Source organism: Chamaea fasciata, unplaced genomic scaffold (assembly GCF_029207755.1).
Source record: "Chamaea fasciata isolate MVZ Bird 193981 ecotype frontalis unplaced genomic scaffold, bChaFas1.0.hap1 SCAF_1, whole genome shotgun sequence".
NCBI lineage: Eukaryota > Metazoa > Chordata > Aves > Passeriformes > Sylviidae > Chamaea > Chamaea fasciata.
The window spans coordinates 148,649,003-148,675,648 of record NW_027094086.1 but is presented as its reverse complement, the minus strand read 5'-3'; positions in this window follow the sequence as shown (position 1 = coordinate 148,675,648).

Here is a 26,646-nt window from a genome sequence, read left to right as displayed (position 1 = left end):
CCCTTTCCTTGGTGATCCATAGCCCTTGCAGCCACGCACTGTTATCTGGAAGGATTCCAAGTGTTTTGGAGCAACGCACTGGAATACATCACAAATGAACCAGTTTTGCTTGTCTAAGTTTTGTCTCTGGGGATTTGGGAGGGATGGCAGGGGAGGAGAGGGATGAATATTTATTAGCTTTTAATCAAAGAAAGTGCTCTCTGTAACCAGACAGGCTACTGTCTGTATCTGATCCAAGAGAGACATCAAGATCCCTGTTCTTTGCTGTGCTGCAGCTCGTGCCCCTCTGAGCTGAGCAAATGGGTTGTAAAGCACTCCAAGAGGTGCCTGTCTCTGTTTAGGTTTTGCTGCATCCGGATTTTCCTGGCCACGTTCACCCAGGATTTTCCTGGCAAAAAACAGTCACTGGATGAGCAGAGATGAACAGCAAAGTGCACGTGCCATGACCCTGAGAGAGTAGGTGCATTTTGGGTAAGTTTGCACACATTTGAACAGCCTGGCCAAGTAGAAGATGTCCTTGCCCGTGGCAGGGATTGGGAACTAGATGATTTTTAAGATCCCTTTTTTAAACCCAAACTATCCTGTGACTCTGTGAGTAAGGCAATTTGTACACTGATTGTACATCCTGGGTATCCTGTATAACCCCTCCAGACCCCATCCTGGATACCCTGAGCAGGGAAAAATAACACCCCTCAAGTAGAAAGGAGAGAAGATAGAAAGCAGCAGCGAACTGGAGCTGTGGAGCAGAGCTGAGCTGGGAGTCCGGGTTTTATGGAAGTGTTTGCCAGACTCAGTTCAGCTCCTGGACTGTGTATGACAACCTCTGATCCTGTAGTCTTTACCTGCTGGCAGTGGGATGCAAAGTCAGTGGGGTTACACCATCCCATGGTGTCAGGAAAAAAGGTTTGCATCCTGCTGCTCCGTGATCCAGGAATTCTGTGCAGACCCACAAAGGGGGTTTAAAAAAAGCTTGGTTCGCGCTTGGGTGTGCCCACTTGAAGACCTCTGTGTCATGAGAGGACAGGCACCAATGGGGAGCCCCAAGTCTCTGAGGCAGCATTCATAATTCCGCACTAAGCCAGGCACCAGGCGTTCACAATGGTCCATACTGTTAAATTGTCATCAGGCTCCTTGGCACAGCGTCCTACTCTCCCAGAGAGGGCCTGGGGACTCTTCAAGGGCTGGCATGGGGCAGGAACCAGCCTCAGCTGTCAGCATGGCTGAGGCCACCCTGGTTAGGGTTTGGAGAGGAGAAGAGGGTTTGGTTTGTAGGCCTGTGTTGTGCCATCCAGCTGCACAACTGATCTTAGCCCCTTTTATTTGCTGGTATAGACGTGGTCTCCTTGTTCAGCAAAACCCTGACTGTGAAACCGAGGGACCACATATCCCACCCTCTTGGAGATGCAGCTTCCCAACTAAAAACATCTGGTAGGAGCCCTGAATTTGTGAGAGGCCAAACAGAAAATGCCAACAAACCATGCTGCAGGAGCAGATGAGATCAAGCCAAGGCTGGATCACTCCTGAGAAGTTTGGGACTGAATTTTACCTTAAGAGACCATTGCAGGACAAAAGTCTTGGGCATGTGCTGTCTCCTTCTGCCAGACTGCTCAAGCTGCCTCTGTGGCTGCTGCCTCAGCATCTCACACAGCTCTCCAGGCAGAGAGGGATGGGCACACCAGTACCTCTGTTACAAACCAGGAGCTGAGGGGTTAAGTGACTGGGAGCTTTGGCATATCAGAGGAAAAAAATCTCCCAAACCCCAGGGCAGGTGTTAGCCAGAGATTTCTCTTACTTCACAGCTGGAATGTCTACCCCACCAGTGCTCCAGCAGAGGACCTGGTGCAGGAGCACAGCTGCAACTTTTTAGGCTGCCTCAGATGTGGACTGAGGGCTCTCTCTGCAGCAGGAGGTCCTGGGGGTGGGAAGGGGCTGTGTGTGCCCTGAATACAAAAGAGGCAAATATTTTTCTTATTTCCCAAAGCACACTTCTGTCAGCGCTCTCTCTCCCACCTAGGAAGTGTCCATGCAGGAGGTCTTCTCCTGACCAGAACAGGCTGGGGACGCTGACAGGGCAAAGCGTGTGAACATCTGGTATAAACAAAGTCAAGCCTCCGCTTCAGAAACAGACACACAAAAGAGCCCAGGCACTTCAGTGACAATTCATGGAGCACAATGTCCCTGATCACTGACTCCTTTGGGCTTGCATCAGGGCAGCTGCAGATGCCCTGCAAAGACCAGCAGCGTGACAAGAGCTGAGAAAGGTGGGGTCAGATGTCTTGGGAGTGATCACAGGGAAGCAAGAAAGCAACCTCCAGATTTGGATCAGAGCAGTGGCAGGATTGTACCCAAGTCCAGGGCAGGGGGAATTCATATCCTTGACACTAGGAGTGAAGTGAATGTCAAAGTAAATTCACAATTAATGTTGCACAGTAAAAAATAAAACTTTCAGCATCTTTGTCTTGTGGGTTTGCCTTGGGACGCTGGTGTTTGGGATAAAGGTTTGGCAGCAGGCAGTGTGGTGGGGTCCTGCTGGGACATGCTGGAGGACACATCTCCCTTCTCTTCAAACAACCCAAATGGATGGCTGGGGACTACAACCAAGGGCCCATCAGCACCTTGCAGGAGACAGGATCAAGATCCTGAGGCACCAAGAGCAGGTCCCCTCACAGCCAGCTGTCAGCACAGCCTGAAGATATCCCAGAGCTCTGCTGTCTCTGGCTATTTGAGAAGCCCCACGCATTTGGGTCTTTTACACAGCTATGCCAGAGAGTGCTTTCCCAGCATTTCTGTCCTGTCTCAGCCTTCTCCTGCTGCCTTTTCCCCAAGCTGCTCCTCAGAGCAGCCTGTCTCCTCTCACAGCACCTTCTGCAGAGCCACACCACAGCTCATCCATCTCCTGCCAGCACCGCTGGCTGGCAGCTCTGACTAAACAGCAGCTTCCAGCCTCCTAACAAGGTCATAGGGAATCAGAGTTTTCTGGATCAGGGAAAAATGTCAGACCCTCCTGCCTTACCACCAGCCCTTTTTTACTCCCATTTCTCTCCTTTAGCTTTTCCAGGGGGGCTCAAGGGCTCTTTGCTATGCTGCCAAGACACTGCTGCACTAGAGAAATGAAAAAAATCTGGGTGACACATGAACTGATGCCACTTTTGGAAGTTTCAGAAACAAAACTTCCCAGGGAAGAGCTTTAGCCTTTTAAGTTTTGGGCTGGCTCCCTGTGGGGGAGGTGCAAGGCTGAGGCTGTCAGCTGGGAGTGTTTACCCTGCATGGAGCATGGGTCTCTCCTGAGATCAGCACAGCTCGTGTTCAATCCAGGTGCACGTTCCCAAATGGACTTGCTTCAACCTATGGAATCCTGCCTTTGTGCTGGGATTTCTGGAGCTCATGCTTAGGGAGCAGCAGCGTGTGCACAGTGGTGTTGGTGACATGAGATATGACACCTGCAAGATGCCCATCAGGGAGGAGATGGCTCTTTAGGGAGCCTGTCCCCTGAGAGGCTGGGCAAGGTGTGGATCAAAGCCTGGGCGCGTGTGATAATCAGCCTTTTAGGAGCTGTAATCCCACTGAAAGGCTTTTTCCTCCCGTCCAGCTGGAGGGCTCAGGCTCAGGCGTGAAATGTCAGACATGGGTGCTAAGCAATTGAAGAGGGTGTTGTAAACCACGCTGGGGTTTTGCTGTTCCATTTCCTTTATGCCTCCTGTGTGGCTTGGTGTGGCTCAGGGGCCTTTTGTGACCTCACAGGCTCTGACATTTCCTAAACATATTCTCTGAACCTTCTTGGTAAGGTTCTTTTGACTTCCAAATGTCTCAGGTGAAAAGTTTTTATGCATAAATATAGGCTTTATTTGGCACTCCTTTGAAAAAAAAAAAAAACAAGAAATAAAAGGAAAAAAGTAATTTTTATGCAGTGTTTTACCTACTGCTTTATTTTTAAGAGGATAATTTTATAGAATCACAGGTTGGAAGGGACTTAAATGATGAACTGGTTCAACATTTCTTGGCAAAAGATGGCCCAGCTGAATCTTAAATGCGTCCAACACTGGGGAATCCAACTCTTCCCTGGGGAGATTATTCCAATGGCTGATTGTTCTCATTGGAATGGGATGAATTGGTGATACAAAACCCGAGAATAAACCAAATGAAATGCCGTAAAACACTTCATTCCTCAGGGAACAACAACCCCCCCAAATGACCCAGAGGCAGCAGCACATCCTGTCAGTGGAGGGCAGAAGGACATTAGAAATGCAGGGCATGCACAGGCAGCAGGGCATTGATCATCCCCGGGGGATTTACAGACAATCCCCATGGCGGAGAAGAGGCACCAGCTCACCCAGGGAAGGACTGAGGCAGGACACAGCCGGAGCTGGAGCAGAACGACCCCTCCCTCTCCCATCAGAGACTGCTCTGTGGACGGGCTGATATTAGTCCCACCCAAGCACACACAGGACAGCACCGGGCAGTCCCAAAAAAGCTTTTCTCTGGCCTGACCAGCAACATTTCATCACTTGTCACCCGGCCCTCTGCGAGTTCTCACGCTGTGGCCTCAGCAGGGCGATGTTAATGAAAATCATCTATCAAAGGCAGGGCAGGGCTCGAGGCAGATAGGTGTGGGCACTGAGAGTGAGGCTGTGCTTCCAAGTGTGGGAACTGCTGGGGGAAGCCTTTGCAAGGAGCCTGGCTTTCACTGCAAGGCTCTTGTCATCCTAGCCCACACCTGGATGGAGGGAACAGGGCCTCCAAGCAGTAGGGGTTGGTGGTGGTGGGCTTAGGGTTGGACACTCACCTGTTTCCTAGCTGAAGGTGTGGGGAAAACTGTGTTCTCGTCTCCAAGGGCATGACTCATGGATGAGAGGTTTGGCCTCCAGTTCCCTGCATTCCTCTATTTATCCCACAATAAATTCATCACTTGGGTGGAAGTGTAAATATCGCACAGGGGTGGTCTGAGATCTCCTCCATGAGGGGTGGTACCAGCCAGAATCCTCAATCTTCTGCTGGGAAGGGAAGGGTGGAGGTGACAGAGAGAAAGCCAGGCACTGCAGCCCATGGCTTTTCTTGGTATGGGATGGATTGGCACCCAGCAGTGAATAGACCCAAGTCTGAGGTGACTGGTCCTTTCTGCAGCATGGAACCCTCCTTGAAGGTGTCTCAAAACCTTGTGTGGATCATACTGTGCTGTTCAGACACCCTTTATGCAGGGAAATAAAGGTGTTCTTCATACCTGTGGGGCCAAACCTGCCTTCCTCCCACCAGAACTACACCTGGGCATTTCTTGGTGTCTTTCAGCAGACGTGAGATCCTACAGCCTCTGCATCCCCTCTGAGCTTGTGGATGGACCCTGCTGGCTCTGCAACCTCCCAGACTGATGTTCAAGCAGTCATGAGGACCCTGACTCTGCCCCAAATCCTGTGCTTAATTTAACAAAATGTGGTTGAAATCATAAAGTCTAAGCCTTGCCAGCCTCCATACAGAGGTCTCACCATGATGGTAAAGTTTCAGCAGATCTTATCCATGGGGGAAAAAACTCCTCACCTCCCAGGCTGCACAATCTGCATGCTAAGGCTCCTCACCCCGAAGTGTCTGTGTTTTCACAGTGCCACCTTGCAAAAGCTTTGGGGAGGAAAGTTTAAAAAATAGGCTTTTTTATCTTCTTTTTGTTTTGACAAGCAGTTGTACTTTCCTGAATTCAAAGGGGGTTTTCAGGTAAAATGAGAATTTCCTTAGAAAATGTCAGCTTTGGTAGAAATGTTTTATTACTTTTGAAAACAACAAGCTTATGAATATAGGGTTTTTCGCTTGTCTTTCCTGCTCACTTTCTCCCAAAAACAGGTGGGCAGGGAGGGGGAGGAAGACAGAACTTTTTCTGTTCTCTTTTTTCTCAAAAAAAAAAAAAAAAAAAAAAAGACAGACAGAGAGAGAAAATTAACATATTGCCAAGATTTTTTTTTTTTTGTTATTCTGTACAGAGCATTTTTTTTTTCCATGGAAAAAGACCATCTTTTTTAAACCAGCTTCAGTTGCTGTTTTTCTATAATTATACCCCAAAGTCTGGGAACTAGGGCAGAGGAGGCAGTGAGCAGAGGGAGCACTGCAGTGTAGACAGCCCATGTAGCAAGCACGTTGTGAGATTTTGCAACTGTCCTATCTCAGCCATATGGCACATGGGGCTTTTTCCAGGGTAGCACTGCTTCTTTTCCTTTCAAACATCCATCAGGTTTTATGCCGTTTTGCTGAAAGTTGTAAAGAAGGAAGGAAAAAGATCATGTCGCTGCCATTAGGATGAACTATCTAATTAGTGTGCAAAAGCACTTGCCTCCTGGAGGGAAAATGAATTAAATGACCTGCGGCGGAGGGTGATTCATTTCTGCTCTGCTCTTCCATTTCCCCTCTCGTGACATGAATCACTTGTCCACCAGCCTGTGCAGGGGGGAGGGCAGAGCTCCTGCATCAGCCAGTGGGGCCAGTCTGAAGGACTCGGACCCAAACCATCATGAGCAGCCAGCCAGGTCCCCTCTTCTTTAGCGAGGAAAATGTTTATTCAGGTCTCGTGTAGTCTTCCCATGGCTTTTTGCCTTGTGGAGAGAGTATCACACCTCTTGGGGGGTACCAGCTCTGACTGAAACATCCCCAGAGCATTTATCTCTCACCCAGGAGGCTTCTCTGCTCTTTGCTGGTGCCTCTGGGCTTGTGTTGCCTCTTGTGCCTCCCTCCTCTCCCTGCCCACCTGCATGCACGAGCTGGTGGCAACCTCATGTGTTTGTGGACTGGTGGCCAAATGGCCAAAATTGCTCAAGGGTTTTTGGAAGTTTTCGGAAGAGTCAGGTCTGAGATGTGCACAGACAGGTACTAGAGTCACAGAAGCCTCATTGCCCCAGAGAACTAGACCAAAACTCTTCCTAAGGTTGTAATGAAGCCTCTGGAAAGGTCTTGGAGGTGGTTTTAATGCAGTACTACCCTGACATGACTTCCCAAAGCAGAAATTACAAGGCAAATTGTCATCAGCGCCTTCTTCCACTCCATGAGGTCGGTGATAGGAGCAGAGGAATTCCCTGACTCTTTGCAGCATTCAGCCCTTTCCCCTGGAGCAGGCTGATGTCCATGTCATTCCTCCAAATACAGTCTCTAGACCCTAAGATTGGCTCAGAGAAAAATCCCAACCTGCCTCCTCAGGAAGCACCTTCCACAGGACTGGTGTGGGCAATGGCCACCTTCCCCCACAACCTGTGTGGAAAAGGGTGCTCAGACACTGCTTGAACCACACCAGGAGTTAGAGGGATGTTTTAACCTCCTTCTGAGTGAGAAATGAACTGGTCACTGGAGGACTATAGGGTTTAACAGGTAAAGTCAAGGTCCTTTGCTGTTTGGTGGGGCTGGGTCTAGCTTGTGCTCTGTCCATGTTGTTATAAATACGTATTATAAAGTTGGCTTTTTGCAAGATGTGTGCTATATGATTAATAACATTGTGGTAAGGATATAAGTTTTTACTATTGCTATTAATAAAGTTAGGCATAGTGGTAGTAGTTGATACAGTATGCTTAGCCTGTCTGTTTGGCTGGGATAACATCCAGTGAACATGTAAAGAAGACTCTGCTGTTGAGATACCAACTATCAGCATCCACCATCTGAAGAAAGTATGGACCAAGGCCCAAACTGGAGGTGATAATGAGGACACAGCCAAGAAACACACATGCTCTAAAAAGGTGGACCCAAGGAGTCCAACATGCAAAACAGTTCCTAGAATATGGAAACTAGTTTATGGAAAAATATGAATATTCAACAAACTGATGCAATAGAAAAAGTATTTAAAGAACGACTCTGATATAGCAGTGTGTGAACTTGGCTAAATGCCAAGTCACCTGGCCGGCCGTACTTTGCTTTTTTATCTCCTTATTGTCTTATTTTTTAAAATTAAATCTATTTCTTAAAATTTGCATAGAAAGTGAGCCTCCTTTTTCACAATTTGGTGGACTTGGGCAGAAAATCTTGGAAAAACCTTTTAGGAAACAACAAAGGTCATTACCTCACAAATCTCCATCTGTCCTCTTTTTCCTGCTCTGGACATGCATGCCCACAACCAGGTCATGTTTGGAGTCCTGGTCAGACTTGTCTCAGCTCCTCTCCTTTTGCTGAAAATATTTCTCAGTTTGCAAATATTGCTGTTTCTGAGAAGATCCTGTTCTGCTGATGTGCAGTGCCTGTAGATTTGCCCATCATGGTAAACCTGGGCTGGTCTCCTACCTTAATCTGCTGCCTTTGTATCATGGGTGACAAAAAAAAAGGCACTTAGAAAGGACATGGGGATGCAATTAGCAGCTAAAACACACTCTGTCAGGGGAAAAATTTGAAATATGTCACCACCAGAGTTGGACAAAAAGAATGCTGTTGTGTCTTTTGTCAATTTTCCTTTGTTCTTGTAAAAAAAAAAATTATGGTAGACAAAAATGACATATTTCTGAAATATCCAGATGGCTGTTTCTACAGCTACTAATTCAAACTTCTGAATGGACTTGGTCTTCATGCTCTAAGGAAGCAAAATTCCCTGTTGTTTAAAGGAATTTTTCATCTACCCTCTCATCTCCAGGAAAACTCCCAGACTGCTGGGCAAAACAAGGGTTTTCCTTCATTTTCCCACCAAAGCTGCTCCAGCTGTGTAAGAGCTTTAAATCATAGAATCATAGAATAATATCATGGAATCCAAGAGTGGCTTGGGTTGGAAAGGACCTTAAAGATCACCTAGTTCTAACCGCCCACCATGGGCAAGGATGACATCCACTAGATCAGTGTGGCCAGAGCCCCAAAAAATCCAGCCTTAAACAATTCCAGGGATGGAGCATGTCTGGAGGAGCATGGACACTGACCTGGACACCTGCATGGAAGGTGCTCAGCTGCAGGAATGGGTGATGCTGTTTCATTTCACTGAACAGAGCCATAATTTGGGACTGCAGGAGGATGAGTGCTTCCCTCACCATGTTAATTACACCAGTGAGAGGTTGAAACTGTGGGGTCATTACCTTCAATTCCCAAGTATTGAATTTCTCGAAGAGACAGATGTATTCAGCTTTGAGAGGGTTCAATACCTCTGAGGGTGTCCAGAACCTCACAGAAAATGGCTTAGATAACTTTGCGAGATGGCGTGGGTCAAGTGTGTCTTGAAAAAGCAAAAAGGTTTTAATAAAAGAAGAAAATATTAGAAATATAAAAGTACAAAGCTGAACACAGTGTAGGGACGGGTCCCACACACCTGCTACAACACCCGGAGAATGTGCTGAGAAGCCTCGTGCTTTCCCTTAAGTATTGAATGATTTGGGTGGGCTTTTTGGCAAACAGCCCAATAGAGAATACCTGTTCTGAGGAACAGGTAAGGAGACCTATCAGTGTTTTTGTCTTGGCGTTGAGCCAATTATTGCCAGGAGAGCAAAGATGTTTCTAGGTCCCTTTACCTTATTAGAACAACAAGGGGTGAGTCTTAAACCTTTCCCTAAATGGAAACAAACACCTGCTCGGGTGTGGGGTGCATTTCTACACCCAGGTCTTTCTTGAAGAGATTTCTCATTTGTTAACAACTTCTCTGATTAAAGACTGCCCTTTCTGCTTCCGTCTGTAAAGCAGGTGTGAGTTCAGCCCTGGGGTACAAACAAGAAGAGAGGACTCCAGGTTTTACCTGCAGGCAGAGGTGCTGGCCCCAGGTGAGTGACAGGGACGGTGACTTGGGGAGGCATGTGGTGTTCGGCGCGAAACCACCCCTCATGACTGCCCACCTCCAACCTGCCTGGCTCCGACCAGACAGCTCCTAAGTGCTCCAGATGGGGCTCAGCTTGGCCAGCCTCGGCCTGCCCCTTTCTTCTGACTCAGCCAACCTTGCCAAACAGCCATCGCTTCCCTGGAACATCAAAGGTCTTCATTAGACCCTGTCAATCACGGGGCCGTGTTCCCCTGAGGGACATCCCTGTGTGACAAGGAGCACTAGGGGATCCCCAGCCTGGAGGGGACGTCAGCCTGGTTTCAGAGGGGGGGGATCATTCATGTCATGCCACTTCCAATTTAGGATGTGCTCTTGGAGGCAGCGAGGTGGAAGGGGAGCTCGTACCAAGCCTGTGAGGCAGGTGCTGCAGCTGTAGGATCCCTGCGCTGTCAAAAGGGAGCTGCTGGATGACACAGCCCCCACGTGTGAAAAGGCGGCCTTTCCCCCCTAGCCTGGTGGCACGTCCCCAGATGGGGAAGTGGTCCTCAGCCTCTGTCAGCTCCACTCACATCAGTCATGTCTCGCTGGGTCCTCTGATGGATGGGAACGGGCAGGACCCATCGCAACCTCTCCCCGTCAGCCCGGGGCTGCGGCCGCAGAGATTTCACTCCAGGGGGCCCGTGCTGTGTTCTCTCCTGCACGGAGACACAGGAGTGATACAGGTTAGCACCTGGTCAGAGCCTGATGAACCATGTGTAAATGTATCAATCTCTGAGGGTCCGGCCCTTGCAGATTGGCTTAAAATAATTTCAGTGACACTGCTCTTCAGAGGTGTTCTGAAAAGTAAAACGTTTAATAAAGAAAAATAACAAAATAACAAATGTTACAGAAAACAAATGAAAAGCTTCACACAGGCGTCTGAGAAACCTCTGGCGCCCTGCTAAGAACAGTCCAAAAAGCCTCTCCTTCCTTTGTGGTCCTTCCTAAATACTGAATGTTTCAGGAGGGACAACCTGGCCTGCTGCCAATAAGGGGAGACCCAGGATTTGCAGAACAGTGACAAGGTCCAAAAGGTGGTTATCTTTTGGCCCTGAGCCAATTACTGCCAGGAGGGTATGGAAAAATCCAGGTAAACTTCCTAAAATGTCTAAAGGTAAACTGAAACTCCCTATTTGGAAACACCTGCTGGGGGTGTGGGGTGCATTACTACACAGGAGGTTTGTCTTCCTCTCAGGAAAGGCTCCCTGGACAATGTAGGACATTCCCAGACAGCTGATTGCAGCATCTATTTGCAGCAGGGCACTGCGTGAAGGAATAGTTGTAGTGACCATCCCTCCCTCTCTTGGTGTTTCAGGACTGTGAGATCCAGCCTAGGGGCTCTGCAGCACTGGTGGGCTGCAAAAGCTGTGCCTACTGTGAGCTCCAAAGCAGTTTTTCCTCCCTCAGTTGGTGTCTACAATCAGCCTGTGGCACAGGGGACTTCTCTACGTCCCATTCACAAAATTGATTCCTGTAGAAGCTGCTATTTCCAGAGCCCAGGAAAGGGCTGTGACTACAGAGAAGGTTTTGAGCAGGTTGAGGACATATCCTCTGCACAAGGACATGTCACCCACTTGGCAGTGGGCTGTGGCGTCATGGGGACAGCTGAATATTGGATCTGAATGGCTGGGTTGTTCTCTGAGATGAAACTGAAGATGGGTTTCCCCACTTGCGTGTTTAATTAAGAAAGATGCACTCTTCCCATAAAATGCCCTTTCCATTCAAACACACTCCTTGCAACAGGTCTGTGGTGCCAGATGCTGATTTAATACATGTGCAGGAGAATCCTGACCTTAATGCAGGTCTCTTTTTTCCTCCCTTGCTAGAGGAAATGCTTGCAAGTAATGTACCATGTTACAGCCACAATAATGTTTAATGGTTGTGTCCTGTGACTGAGGTTAATGACTAGTTAGGGAAGCTTTTACACTGAGGAATAAAAAAAAACCCGTATAAAATAAAGCTGGCAAGAAGCAAGAAAGAGGGTAATGACAGATTCTGGCAGTTGCCTACCCCAGTTTCAGTCCCAAGGAGGTGGATGTTGTAAAAGCCAACCCAGCAAGCCCTTCTCAGGGCATTGACTTTGCTAAACCGTTGGGAGGGTGAATAAGACACGTAGCTCTGTGTAACGAGGCTGCTGCAGATGGGTAAGAATCTTCTGCTGCAAACAGACCTGGATATATTTCTTTGGTACCCCATGGTCTCACACAAGTTCCCACAGCCCTACCTCAAGCCTGGTGCAGCAAGCCAAGCCCTTTCAAATGCCTCACAGTGATGCTGACCCAGCCATCCTTGCTGGGTCACTCTGTCTCCTCCCTGTGTGCCTTCAGCAGGGCTCAAGGAGCTCAGGTCTCCTTTGAAGGGCCAAACAAACTTAATGGAAATGCTCACCTGTGTCTGTGATCGCTGATGCTGGGCCCCAGGAGGAGACTGAGTCTCTTTGCTGGCTCCAGACCAGCCCTTCACCAGGGGGTTTTTGTTAAACCTCACCCTCCTTATGGTCCCCTTTCCCAGCTGAACTTCCAGTGCTCTGTAACCAGACTCCATTTATCTGTCTGTGGTTGGATGCTTGCCTCCCCCCTGCTCCTTTTTTTTTTTTTTTACCGTTGTTACTAAAAGGGTTTTTTTTCCTCCCTCCTTTCTTCATAATGATTTGCTGCATGAAAAAAAAAAAAAAAAAAAAAGGCCCTGCTGTGCCTGTACTGGTGATAAATGAGAGCCAAGGGAGAAGCCAGGGCTGGTGGGTGACCCAGGTCTCTCCTTTCCCAAGCTCTGAGCTGTGCCCAGGGTGCCAGCTGTGGGACACTGGCCTTCCAGCTGCTGCCAGATGTGCCAACCCCTCCATCACTGCCTGCTCCTCTGTGGCAGGCACAGGGTTGGTCTCCACAGTGGGAAGAAAGGGCTGAGAAAGGGAGAACTCATCTCTGCTCTGTTGTGGGCTTGCCGGCTGGGGACAGCAGGCCTGCAGGCTGGCTCCAGAGGCAGGTCCAAATCAAGGTGGTGTTGGGATTTAATTCCAGCTGGCAGCTAAGTAGCACACAGCTGCTTGCTCACATTCCCCACTGCTGGTGGGGGGAGAAGAATTGGAACAAGAAAAGGTGAAATCCACGGGTTGGTATAAGACTGTTTATTAATTGAAATGAAATTAAATGAAATGAAATAAAATAAAATAAAATAAAATAAAATAAAATACCAATAAAATGCAATCATTATAATTGTAATGAAAAGGCAGACAACAAAAAGAGAGAGAGAAATAAAACCCAAGAAAGACAAGTTGTGCACAACACAATTTCCCACCACTCAGTGACTGGTGCCAGCCTGACCCTGAGCAGCAATCAGGGTCCCCCAGCCAGCTGCCCCCAGTTTATACACTGAGCAGGATGTTCTGCGGTATGGAATGTCCCTCTGGTCCATTCAGGAATTCAGGACAGTGTCCTGGACATGCTCCTTCCCAACTTCCTGTGCACCACCTCACTGGCAGAGCACGAGACACTGGAAAGTCCATGATTTAGGGTGAGCACATCTTAGCAACCACCAAAACATCAGTGTGTTAGTAAAACTATTCTAATCCCAAATCCAAAACAGAGCCCTATACCAGCTACTAGGAAGAAAATTAAAAACTATACACAGCACTGTCTACTCTGACCCCTCTGCAATGCTCCACAAAGCCCTGCTGAAGGCCAAGGACGTGCCTGACCTTGGCATGACATTAAAACCTTGTGGGGATTGAGACAAGAGGGCTGACTCTGAGGATGTGAAGTCCTGGCCAGTTGATCAATGTTCTGTACCCTCTCCCAGAGGGTCTGAATCCAGTGTCCATTCCTGCCACAGGCATCCAGGTGTCTGTGTGTGCCTCACCAGGTACGAGCACTCTGCCCTGCTCAGCACTGCCTGTGAAATCCCACTAGGGCAGCCACTCCAGAGTTATCAGAATAAACATCATCAACCCTAAGAGTGCTATAAACACCACTGCTTTTGCCTTGGAGCATGTGAGCCTCTGAGCCTCTCCTGAAAGTCACCTGAAAGGTAGAACCTCTTTCTTCATCTTGAGCATCTCACCCGTGTGTGTCAGCACTGGACAGAGCTGAAATAGCCCTCGTGCATCCAGCCTACTATCAAGATGCTTTGATATTTCCAGTGCACCATTCAGCTTAAGCTAAAATACAAAACCTGAGGGGGAAAAAAAACCAAAACAAAACGTGCAAACCATGATATACAACCTCATCTCCTTCCTGTGAGGCTTTTGTGTGATGAGCCTCAAAGGGAGAAATTAGGGTCTAGATGAGGCTGCCTCACTGGCATTCAGAGAGCAGAGTGGTTTCATTGCTGTTCACTGCTCACAGCAGCGTCTTGACTCTCTTTGGGATATTTTTATTGCTGCTGGTTGTAACTTGGGCACACATTGTGTGTAGTCTGCAGGATAAAAATAGCTGCAGTGCCTATTTCTGTCAGAGCAGAGCGCACCAAACCTTTGTTTACCAGTTGCCTTTGATTTAAATTTAGCAGCAAGCCGAGCACTCGAAAGCAGAGGGAAGCTGTGTGACATGAAATCCACCCAGCTAATTTTAGATCACTCTCTGCACAACGCTGCAGTGAGTGTAGGTGTGTGTTTCCACACAGGTGGAAGGGAAAGGAAGAAAGGGATAGACCCAGTGTGTGCTCTCACTAAATCTGCCACCTTTGGCAGCATCTGCCTGGATAAAGTGAGTGTCCCAAAGTTCCCAGCTGGGTTTAGGGAGAGCATTCAGCCTCCCAGCATTGTCCGCATCCTCGAGATGGGGTGGTGGGAGTGTGTGTTGCAGGGTTGCTTGTTTTAGCGGATGTGGTGGTTACAGTGCAAACTTTCAGAGAGCAGTAGGAAAGCAGTTTTCCTCTCTTTTTTCAATCCCCACCTCCCGGAGTCTCGAGATTTTTGAGGACTATCTGTTTCCTTGCTTTGTGCAGTATATATTTTAAGAAAACTCACAGTTTTGCTCTCTGTGGGAAAATCCTAGAAATAAAGCTCTGAAGGTTTCAAAATCAGTCACAAATTAAGGAATTAAATACAAACCTTGGTATGTTTTTATCCCATGTTCCCATGAAATCCAACCCCATGTGATCATGACCCCTTGGCCTCTCCCTCAAGGTCTGGCAGGGATGACATTATACAAAATAACTTTTCCTGGCAGAGGGTCACTGGGAATTGGAAGCAATGGTTTCTGGTGGATGGACCTGCAAGACATAACACCCTTGCCTCAGTTTCCCAAACTTCAGAGTGGACAGACTGTTTCCTTCCCCAAAGGGTCCTGTAATTACCCTGACATGAGGGAATTGTTTCCAGCTCTGGAATTCATGTCCTTATCTCCACCATTTCTTACTCCACAGAGGAGTAAGAAAAGGTGCCAAAGTTGTCATAGGCCCTTGGTGAGGGGCTGTGGATATACAGAGAGAACACTGAGATTCAGCAGCAATTAAATCAGCTTTGCTAGGAGGGTGATTTACATCGTGGCATTCCCAATGTCACTCACATCCATCTGCTTTTAGAAACCTTCCAGGGCTCCCACCCAAGGCCCAGACTGTCAGGATACCCCAGTTGTGGCCAAGAACTGTGTCTGACTGTGCCTGTCCCACCAGGTAGGAGCAATGAGCTGTGCAGCACTGTTTGGCTTCTTCTCATCTGCTCAGGACAATGACAACCCCTTGTTAAAGACAGGCAGGTATTTTCAGTGTCTGCCACTCACATATATAAAGTACATTGAAATTAAAGCCAGGTGCTCAGCTATGGTGAGCCAGCATAGGCTGGTTTGCTTCAGTGGGCAGACACTCATTTACACCACTGGAGGATCTGGCCCATTTCCTGTAAAATATCTTATTTTAGTGGAGCTTTGATGCACCTGTTGCGTTTCCGTATTTATTCATTTGTAGCAGGACTACATTTACTTGAATCCATGATGGTCTGTCAGAAACAACTCTGAATAACCTCAGAGTTGCTTCAAATAAAATTTTAAAGCTTTTCAATGAATCTTTTCAATCTGACATGATATTGGTGTCACATCCAGTTCCTGTGTGAAACTCTCTGAACTTTAAAAACACCCCTGTTCTGAACACCCATGGGAGGATGATGCTCACCCGTGACATAGCACACTAGGGTGAGACCAAGGAGGCCTTTATGGGTTTCATTTTCTATCATTTTCATGCCTGCACCTCCCAGTTTATGTGTCTGTGTGGGTTTAGATGTTTGGTTTGCTTTTATTTTCTTTGCCTACTCAGCTGAAGCCCAAAAATCAGAGGTGCAAACATCTTGAAACTGCAATATTTAAATTTTGGTGTTATTTTCCTGGTTAAGCAGTGTTTTTGTGTGCTGAAAGGCAAAACACCTCAGTAACAGCAGCACTTCCACTCGGGAGAAGCTGTTCCTTGTTTTCTGGCACAAGGAGCCCTCCCTGAGCTCCAGCTGCATCCCTCTCTGCTCTCTGAGTACGGCATCACCTCGCGGGAAACAGAAGGCGATTCAAGCAACTTCATCTCAGCGAGGGAATGGAAGATGACCCTTGTACTTCCAAACTTGGCAGGAAGGATGAAAAAAACCGGCCGGGCTTTTGGCTAAATGTGGCTTTTTCGGGGCAGCTCCAGGCAGCTGGCCGCGGTTCATCCCCGAGCGCCATCCATCCATCACATCCGCTGGATGTTATTAATGAGGATGCGAGCGTGCGGCGGCAGCACGGACAGGCTGGAAGGGGCTCCCCCGTCCCCGGCACGAGGCTGTGGAGAGGCCGTCTGTCTTCCAGCTGCCATCCCCTGGGCTGCCAGGGCCCCCTGTCCCGCCGCCTCCCGCCCGCTCCCCGCGGCACATCTGCTCCGCCGCTCCGCCCGCGGCGCGCTCCCATTGCAGGAATTCATTCACACGGTGCCTCGGGCTCTGAACTGATTGTGAAAGGTTTGCAAGGGATGCAGGGGCCCTTCTGGTGGGCTGGGTGGGACCTGGGCAGCCATCAAGACAAAGGGTGTCTAGGAAATGGACATAGGATGTTTAGGAGAGGCATGAAGGCATGAAGTTGGAGGTATCCTGCTTGGTGAGGCTGAAGGAGTTTGAGAACAAACCCGGAGCAGAATGAATCCTGTAGCAGCATTGCACAAACCCTTGTGAACCACTGAACACCAGGCAGAGCAGATCTGCACCTCACCACGCAGCATCTCTGGAAAACAGCATCACAAAAGTGGTGGCAGGGGGGGATTTGGTTGGGGTAGCACCTGCAATTGAAACATGAGACTTTTAGTTTTGCGTGGGTTGGTGGAGCAAGATTTTCTGTACCTTTTGAGTGTTTGGAGAAGAAATATCCTGCCTTTCTTTGTCAGTTCCAGGAGCAGGCACCCAAAAGGGTACTTTGGGGTGTTGCTGGCGAGTTGGTGGGGTCTCTGCTTCCATGCAGAAAAGAATGCTGGCTCAAAGAAACATCACTGAAAACCTGCGTGGGAAAAGGGTGGTGCTGGGCTGCCACTGACAGAGCTGCGTCTCCTGAGATCATTCCCCAAACAAAGCTGGCAGGTGAGGCTGCTGAAGAGCAGGGCAAAGACCTGGAATATACCCCGTCCTTCTTGAGGGAAGGAAGTCCAGTGACACTGGGCTGAGTGAGGAATAAAAGGAGCTCTTCCCTCCCAGGACAAATTTAATGTAATGAATATAAAGACTTAAGAGAAATATTGCTGGCAGAACCAAAAGTAAATGACTTCAGAAAGGGTCTAATGAGAGTGGCAGTCTCTTCCTTGCCACTTCAATAAGATAAGAAGATTTCAGCTCATGATAGACCAAGGGTCAACTCAGGAGTTAATGCAAATTTTGAAACAGAAGCCAGGAATCTTGCAAATTGAAATCCGTCCACTCTAGTCCCACACTGTAGCAGAGCAATTTACTGGTGGGTGCATCTTCAGCAAAACCTACTTGTTAATGAGACTGCCTGATTCATGGGCAAAATATCAATGGAGAAGGGGAAATGAAAAGCTTTTCTGTCTCCAACACAGCTACCATGAAATTTAAGCTCTTCGATTACACCCCTTAATGGAAAGGCAGTAAGAAAAGGGCTGGATGTGCCATCCATATCCTTCCCCACCCTATTCACTGTCATTCTGAAAAATGCACTGAAGAAAAGCTCCTGATGTGGTGAGAAATAATTTTCCATCTCCCTGATCCCTTGAGCGTTTCTCACCACCACCAGATACCTGATGGAATCTGTCCTTGGGGAGGTGAGGACAGATAATTGTGTATCTGCTTCCAGTAAAGGCATCCTGCCAGATTACTCCATGACATGTGAACTTAGAGACAAATGCATTTGTGAAGCATCTGAGGAGAAGACACAGCTCTAGGTGATGCTCAGGGCTGGTGGGTATCTGACCCCGGTACAGGCCAGCCAGAGAGGAAACATGGTTGCAATCTGTAAGAGCTATTGAATTGAATTTGGGGGGCCCATGGTCCAGTGCCAATTTCCATTCTGAGGCAGTAACAGACGTTTAATCTGAACTAGTGATCATGCTCATAGTTTGGCAGAATAACCATATCTCTAAATGCCCAGCGTCTGTAAATCTACTGCTTTTGATGTCAAAGGGTTTTCATGTGTTTTGCAAAGTAAAATATTGACTAAATTATGACCTACTGGAACCTTCTCTGATGACTGCTGTGCGCTGGCAGGCGATAAAAAGGGTGGCTGAGCTTTTTTTGCTTAAGTTTGGTTCCAGCAGATATAAAAGAAGCAATTCAATTAATTGGCTATAGAATGAGGTTCAGAGGTTGTTTAGAGTGAGCTGTGAGATGAGTTGCTGCATTAAGGCTTTTTTTTTTTTAAAAAATGCACCCAGTACAGACAAACCACAATATTCCACAAGTGTTTAAACAACACTGGGCTGACATAAACATTGCAGAGGTTCTGGCCTTTAACCTCATGCACATGAGCCAAAGATTTCTTACAACTCAGCTCATTCAACCAGCCTTTTCTTGGTTTCCCAGCTCTTTCTCTTCCTTCACAGCTGTTCAGTGTCATGTCTGAAAGGCTCTTAGAAGAAAGACCTCCCCAAACCTCAATAAATGCAGCTTTTTCTGTGCTGAAGCACATGAGAATTGTCCACAATGCATCGACCTGTCCCTGCTGCAAAATGTGAATGCAGGGTTGTCTCCAGCCTGAGTGGCAGCACTTTAGTAGGGTGCAAATGGTTTTGTGATGGAAAGGCACCGGGGAATGCTGAATTCGAGTGTCTGGCTCAGGAAGAAGAGCTCTGAAGTCTGAACTCTCCTCCTTGGTGGATGGAGAAGTTTTCTTTGAAGGACAGGCCTGACCCTTGGGTTGCCTGTGCTGGTGTTACCAGGACTAGTTCAGATACCAGTATTGCTGGGTAGGAGTTTTCTGAGCAGCCTTTTTTTTTTATTAGGAAATGATCATTTTCAAAACCAAACCTTTGGTTCCCAAGTCCAACTGGCTTTGGGAACAGAGTAGAAATTAATGCTGGAGGAAAAGGCTCATCCCATTCCCTTCTTGTGGTGTGATAACTGGGCCAGTGCTGAAAGCATTCTCCTCTCCAGTTACAGATGCTGGGATCAAACCTCCTCTCTGTCTAGCTCAGAGCAGTGATTTGAAAACCAGCCTTCACTCACCTCAGCAGAGCTTCCTTAGTGTCTAACTGTCTGGGTCATTCTGGGTTTTGCCAGAAAATGTAAAAATCTATGGGCCCCTTGAAATCCTGGGTGGGAAAATCTTTCACTTCTCTAAATTGTTCTCAGAAGAGGAAAAAAAGAGCTTAAACATCTGGGACAGAATTTCTTTATTGTTATTATTTCAAGCCAAGATAAGGCATGACATTATATTTAATGCTGATTGACCGGAGAAGAAAATCGGTTGCTTAGAGTGTAATGCAAAAAAATTCTAACAATGCATGAGAAATTCTGTAATAACAGACCTACTTGAGAATCTGAGTGGCATGAAATGTGAAGTGTACTGTTACTTTAATTGTATTTTTATGCAGACATACTCAATTGCTATTAGTGGCAGAGTTGTGTTTGCATTTGGCCAGAGGCAAAGAATTACTAGTGGACAGTTTAATCAGGATGAAAGAAGGAAAATAAAATTAATGTAGCATGTGCTGGGCTCAGACATTTGTGTTGGAAGAATTTAAACATCTGTATTGTATGAAGCTTGGTCCTGTTTATTTTAAAAACCTGAAAATGAGGGTTGAATGATTTCACACTGGAGTTATGGTTGCCAATCATTTAGTTCAAGGGCTGAGGTTAGTAAATGAATAATTCCAGTTTGCCAGAAGTCTTTGTTGGTAGTCAGTGGTTAAAAATCAAGGGCTGAAGATGTTGCTGCTTTACTCCTGTGTAAATCCACTGTCCATTATTTATATAACTACTGCTTTGAAGCCAAATGCAGATGGAGATCCTGCTGGGCTGGAGAGCCCATGAATACCTGCAGCTATTTAGCTAATGCCCTGAAATATCTCATAACTCCATTGGACAGAGCAGAAAGTGGAATCAACTTGCCCCTGTCCTGCCGGTGGGTGGCCAGTGCCTGATCCAGGAGGGGAGCCCCAAAATAGGGCTGACAGAACCAGAAATTTGTAGCTGTGTGGTTGTGGATGAGATCATTGAGATGAGCCAGAAGGTGATTCCTCCTGTCCTCAGACAGATCCCTGAGGTGGAAGTGTCAGATGAGGTGCCCCATAGTGGTGCTACTCCTCTGTAAACAGAGTTCATGAAGACTGTGAAGACAGGAGGACTTATAGTCTGAAAATTCTACTTTCCAGGTTTTTGAAGCAGATAAAGGTGATTCCCACCATGCCTCCTGACTCCCCAGCCAAAAAAATAATCCCAGTATTTTTAGATTGACTCTGCCTGTGCTACTCGCTCACCCAGACCTCCAGCTGACATCATCTGCAGTGACATTGACAACACTGTCAGTGCGGTATTTTCTGAAAAAACAAAATTGCCTGAAAAAAAATCTATTACCCGAATAAAGGGAAAACTGGAGAAAGTTATTCTGCCAAGTGGTAGAATTTGTGTTTATATTTCTATCAGCTCTGGCTTCCCTAAAAAGAATCTTGCCCTGACGTGATCAATCAGAGAAGAGGAATTTTCTTTGCTTGGCCTTCATTTATTTTACCATTTAATGCTGAGTCTGTTTAGTCAGGAAGGACTTGCTTCCAGACTGCACAGTCAATGAACGATTCATCTTGTCCAAGAGCAAATTAAGCACAGTGAATAATTAAATGGAAGCACTCAACCAATATTTCTCAGAGCTCTCCTAAACAATTCCCCATAGTCTCCTTGCATCCTCACCCCCAGACAACTTCAACCCCTCTATTCAGCAGCACCACATCCAACATCCAGCCCAGCCCGTGCCAACACTGGCCAAAGGTTATTTCCATCTGGGTGGTCACTGGGGAAGGCTTGGTGGTCTTGTTCCTGTTCCTACGGGAAAATCTTCTGGACCACAAACCTCCCTCTCCATTCCAGCAGGATTAATAAGGCCTCCTTGCCGGGAATGGGGTTGGGATTGATGGGGCAGAGTGAATGAGGTTGCCAGAGGAGATGGCTTCTCTGGGAGAGAGGGTTCCTCGTGTCAGTGCTGCCCTTCAGGGGCACACGGGGCTGTCGGTCTGGCAGGCTTCCCATGGGAGCAGGAAGGGGAATGCTAAATGAGGGTTTCCAGCCAACTGATTGCATCAGGAGGCTTCAGACAAGGATGCTCAGGCCTCTCCAGGTGAGTGTGGGTTGTGCTGTGCAGGCTGGGAGGTGCAGAGGGTGTTGGTGTTCACTGAGGACAGGCTGAGCAACAATGGGAATCTGAGCTCTCCCAGTGAAACTTCTTCATGGTATTCGCAGGCTAAACAAGCAGCAGAGGTTTCTGCCGGCATGAAGAGCCACCTCCTTCCTCACCATTTCCTTCAAACCACCCACCTTGGCAGGGCAGAGCACAATGAGTTTAGTGAAAAAGTCCTCAGTCTTTTGACCCATCAAAGAACTCCCAACTCCAGTTACCACGGAGGCAGCAAAAGTCAAAGACCCAGCTGAGGTCTGAGATGAAAAAAGCTTAGGACACCTGGCTTGTGACATCACCTGAGACCACCACGATGGTGGCCTAGGGCAGAACATGATGACATGGTTGGTTGGTGACCTTGAAGGTATTTTGGGACCCTGACAGTGATTGTTGACTTAGTTTTAATGAGATTTTGGAAAATGAAGACAGCAGGTAAAAGATGAAGGGGAGGAGAACTTTAATGTCCAATACATGCTGTGCTTCTGTGCTATACTGTTGCTAGAGTGACTTGGGAATTTTTCAGACAACTGTATTTTCTGCAGAAAATTATGATGGCCATAAACCACTTTTCATGAGTTTTAGAAACTTGTATCCATAGAATCATTTAGGTTGGGAAAGACTTTTAAGAACGCTGAGTCCAACTGCTAATTTATGCAGTCTTGGAAATTATTTTAGGGACAGGCAGAACCTTGCTCAGGTCTGCATACTGCTGACCAGGTTATAATTTTTCCAAAACCTCAGTGCCAAGGGATGTGGAAATCCCAGCATCAAGTCGTGGTTTCAAAAGGACATTTGGATACAAAATTAAGCACCTCCAGCAGGCAGTTTAAGAGGCAGAGCCACGTCAGGACAGCCAAAAGCCACCCTGGTCCATTCACCATTCAGCCTAGACAAATGTTCCTGGGGTATCAGGAACAGGGACTTGAGCCCCAGCATCCCAGAGTGGGACAGAAGCAACCTGTCACCATACTGGGTCTTGGCCAAGAGGATAATTTCATTTCCATCTTAAGGAGTGGAAGTTTTGCTCTTTGTCTGATTGAAGAATGGGGAACCTTTGGAAATCATAAAAAGTTTCAGTGGGACCTTCAGAAACCTTTTCCTGCCAAGCCCTAATTTCCACCATGTTATTACAAGCACCTCTGAGAATAGAAAAAGGGAGGAAATCTTGGTTTTCCCATAATGCTGTTGCTGTCAGGCCACTAATTTTTCACCACCGTGGCTGCCACTATCACACAATTCCTTTGCTGAAAGGGGCCCAACAGAGTGAACAATATCCCAATTGGGATGATAAGCTGCAAGACATTATCCAGAGAGATATAAATTGTAGTAATCTATTTGTTCTCTTGCCCATGGGGTCCTCGTAGTAAACAGGGAGTGCTGGGAAGCGGGTGAGTTCTGACACATCATTTCTCATTGTTCCCAAGGGATGGTGAGCAATCCTAGTGCTGGCAAGCCTGACAGGCAGTAAATGTTTCCTAGAATACAAACGGAGCGGGAGCCAGTACATAAAGGCTGCAGAATCGCTGTCAAAATGTAATCAGATGAAAAAAAGAAAGCAAAAGCAGAGACCAAGACATGGATGTGACATGCTGGAGAGGGTGAGGGAGGAATGAATGCAATGAGAACCTGTGAGAAGGTGAAACTCACTCCTTAAAGGATCTGAGGAACATTTTTAGTAGGAACATGCAGGGACAGGCAGGAGAGCTTTCCAGGGCCCTGTGTGTGATGCAAATCAGAGGTGAATCTCTGCTAATGGCTCAGTTTATTAAGTCTGAAGATGCTCTGGACCTTTGTGCCCTTTTGTAATGGTCTCCTCCTTCCAGGTCAAGGTTAATCTCCCCAAAGAACCATTAAGAGCCAGGGAGGTTAGGCCTGGCATGGAGCCATATTCCAGCCTTGCTTCCAAGTCAGTGGACTTGCACATTCCCAAGTGCTGACAGCTTTTCATGGAGAGGCACTGGAGGTTGGCAGCCCTGGAGCTGACTCCATGGTCACACCACGGTCCTGGGTCCCAGTCCCTGCCTGAGAAAAGCACTGACATCTCATCTCAGTGCCTGGCAGCATCTCAAGCCAGCTTCCAAATGTGCAGAGGGGGACTTTGGACAACTTATGGAGACAGTGGGATGCCAGCAAGGAGATTGACAGCCTGGACAAAACCCTTCAAATGGGTTAAAAAATCAGTATATCTCTACTAAGGGAGAGAACAGAAGCCACCAGTGGGGGTCAAGGGGGCAGATGAATCCAGAGTGTGCAGAGAGACAAAAGTGGGAGGGAAGGAGGCACCTGGAGCTGTCAGCTTGCACCCCCTCAGCCAGACCTGTGCTGCTCAGCTGTTTTTACTGCCCTGCTTCCCTTCTACCCAGCCACTCCCCTGCAGTTCTGCTTCCCTGCCCTGAGCACACCTCCTAACAGGCATCTGCAGTTTGGACTTGTGCTCACTGCCACGTTCAGTTTGCATCTTGATTGACTTTTGCCTGAGCCTGAGACGGGGAAACTTGTTCTCCATCCCCCTGTTTGACTTTCTGCTTCCCCGTGGCAGCCAGCAGCACCAGTTGTGCTGTGACCTTCTGAGGGACGAGGCAGGAAATATCTTCCTGGCTTGCTTAAATAACGAATCTAAAAATCAATTTGTGGAGAGGTTGGAAAGCAATGAGCATACAAATTAACCGGTGTATGAGTAATACATTTGCATCTTGTGGATCCAGTTAACTTCAGAGCAGGCAAAATTTATAACCTACTGAACTCCAAGTATGAGGCTTAAAGAAATTACTGGGAGGAGAGTTATTGGGTTGGATACTAGACATCATTCCAGGCCTCATTAAAATTTTTTTGTGCTCTTGAAGGTTTCTCCTTAGCAGTACCCATTACTGAGTTTGGGAAAAAAATCAGCCACTGAGATCACTTGGAAAACACTTTGCCTCCTCCCTCTCATTTCCCCAAGACACATTTTTATTCTCCACAGAAACCTGACGGTCAGACAAATTACTTTACAAGTGAGATTCTGATAACAGAAATCATGTTGTAAGCCAAATGCTGATGATGTGCAGATACAATGTCAGGAAAAAAAAAATCTTTTTGCCATGTGCATATGTTTAGATAGATGGTTCTACTTTATGGGTGCATTTATGGCACTTTATGACACTTGCTCTACAGTTGTGCTCACACAGAGCCCAGGCAGAGCTCTGGTTTGGTTCAGCCTGACTATTTTGCTAATCCTAGTGGTTCTGTGAAAGGAGGGGAATTGCATGAAGCCATCAGGTCTCCGAGGTTTTGGGCTTGTTTGAGATTTCACAGATCATTGACAAATCCCTGTGAATCATTTTTATGATCCTGTCACTTGAGAATAGACACCTGGGGACACCAACTCCGTGGGCCAAAGAGTATTACTGGTGTCCAGGCCACAGGGGAATGGCCAAGTGACACCAAGTGTCAGATATCTGCACTCCCCACCTCTTTTTCTCCTGGGGATGCTCTCATTCAGACAGTGAGGGCTTCTCAGCACCTCTGCAGACAGTCCCAGTGTTTGAGGATCCCCAGGGAGGAGGAGATGGGAGAGGACACTTCTCTGTTTTCTTTCATCTCTGACAAATTAGCTGCTCTTCCTATGACAGATGTTCTTGCTCCAGGAGGTGCAGAATGGGGGAGAAAGCAGCTTGAGGCAGGTGTGCATCTCCTGCTGCCTGTCCACACAGCTGCATCCCATCCTGGAGGGTCCTGCACAGCCCCAGGCCATGCTGAACCAGGGTAACTGCAGGTGGGATGGGTTTAGGACACGTGGCTTGATCTTGGCCTAATTCTTGTGAAGTGCTGTCACAACATCCTCACACGGAGGATTTTCCCTTCTGGAGAGCTCTGGAGATGAAGCTGTTGACACAGATTGGGCCTGAGGGTTTTCTCTGTGTCTTGCATATTTTGGAAATGAGCTCAGACCTGTGCTACCCTGCCAGGGTGAAGGATACTTTTCTCCTGCAAGTGCCATAATTTCCCTCCTGCTTTCCCATTTGAAGTGGGTTTCCTCCACAGTGGTGGCATCCAGAGTGCAGGTTCAGTGCAGTTGTGGTCCCCTGATCATTCAGATGTGAGGACACATTGCAGCTCACCACTGTGGCCTGGGGAAGGGGACAGGCCACTCCCTGACTCCTCCCAGCACACAGCTCGTGTATGGATGGGGTGCGGAGCTGGACCAGGGCACCGGAAAGCAATTCCAGAGACAGCACAGCGCTGTCTCTGATGGCTTTTCATCTATCCTCAACAGCAGGGAAAATCATCAAATGAAAAAAAGAAAGGGATTTTAAAAACAAAGCCAAACAAAAATAGGTCCCAAATAAAATTTGTATCTGAACTTCCTGGCAGCTTTGAGACTTTGGGTGGGGTTTTGTTATGCTGCTGCAGAGAAAATGCCACATGTAAATCTCCTGCAACATGAAAGATCACGTTCCCTCGTGATCCAAATAGACAGGGACATATTCCTGGTGATGGTCCAAGCAGCTGCACCAGGCAGGGCAAGGATGCTTATGAAAGAGAGGATTGCTGGATATACATAACCTTGCCTAACAGATTCCAGTCTTTTCAGTGAAGGGACTTTAGAATGAAAATTTGGAAGAAATACAAGGGAAAGAACCACAGGTTCCAGCATAGGCCATAAAAAGGGTTGTGCTGCACACTGACTAGAATATGTGATAACACAGGAACATGAGCAGTTCTTTGTAAATAACCTTTCCATAGAATTTTAAAGGAGATGAAAGCAAGAGGGTGAAAACCCAAGAGGCTTTTCCTCCTGTGGAAGATGTTGGTGCTGTGGACTCAGAGCAGGGTCTTGGAGTGGGGTGTCCAGGCTCTGAAAGTGCCCAGCACTGCATTAGAAGCCTTTCTGGACTTTCTCTGGTGAAGTGAAGACTGTTTCCCACCATGGAAATATTTCACATAGCCCTCTGCCCCTCCCTGCCAGCTCCCTGTGTTCAACACAGCTGTGGCCTTGGGAGGCTGAAGTTTTTGCTCACTGAGCAAATATATGGTACATATGTGAACTCATATGTGAAAGGCCTTTCTGTAAGGAACAATGATGCCCCACCCTGGAAAAGCCACAAAGACATGAGGGGAGGTCTTCGGGGACAAGCTGCAGAGTCCTCTTGTAAATGCAGCTCTGCTCCC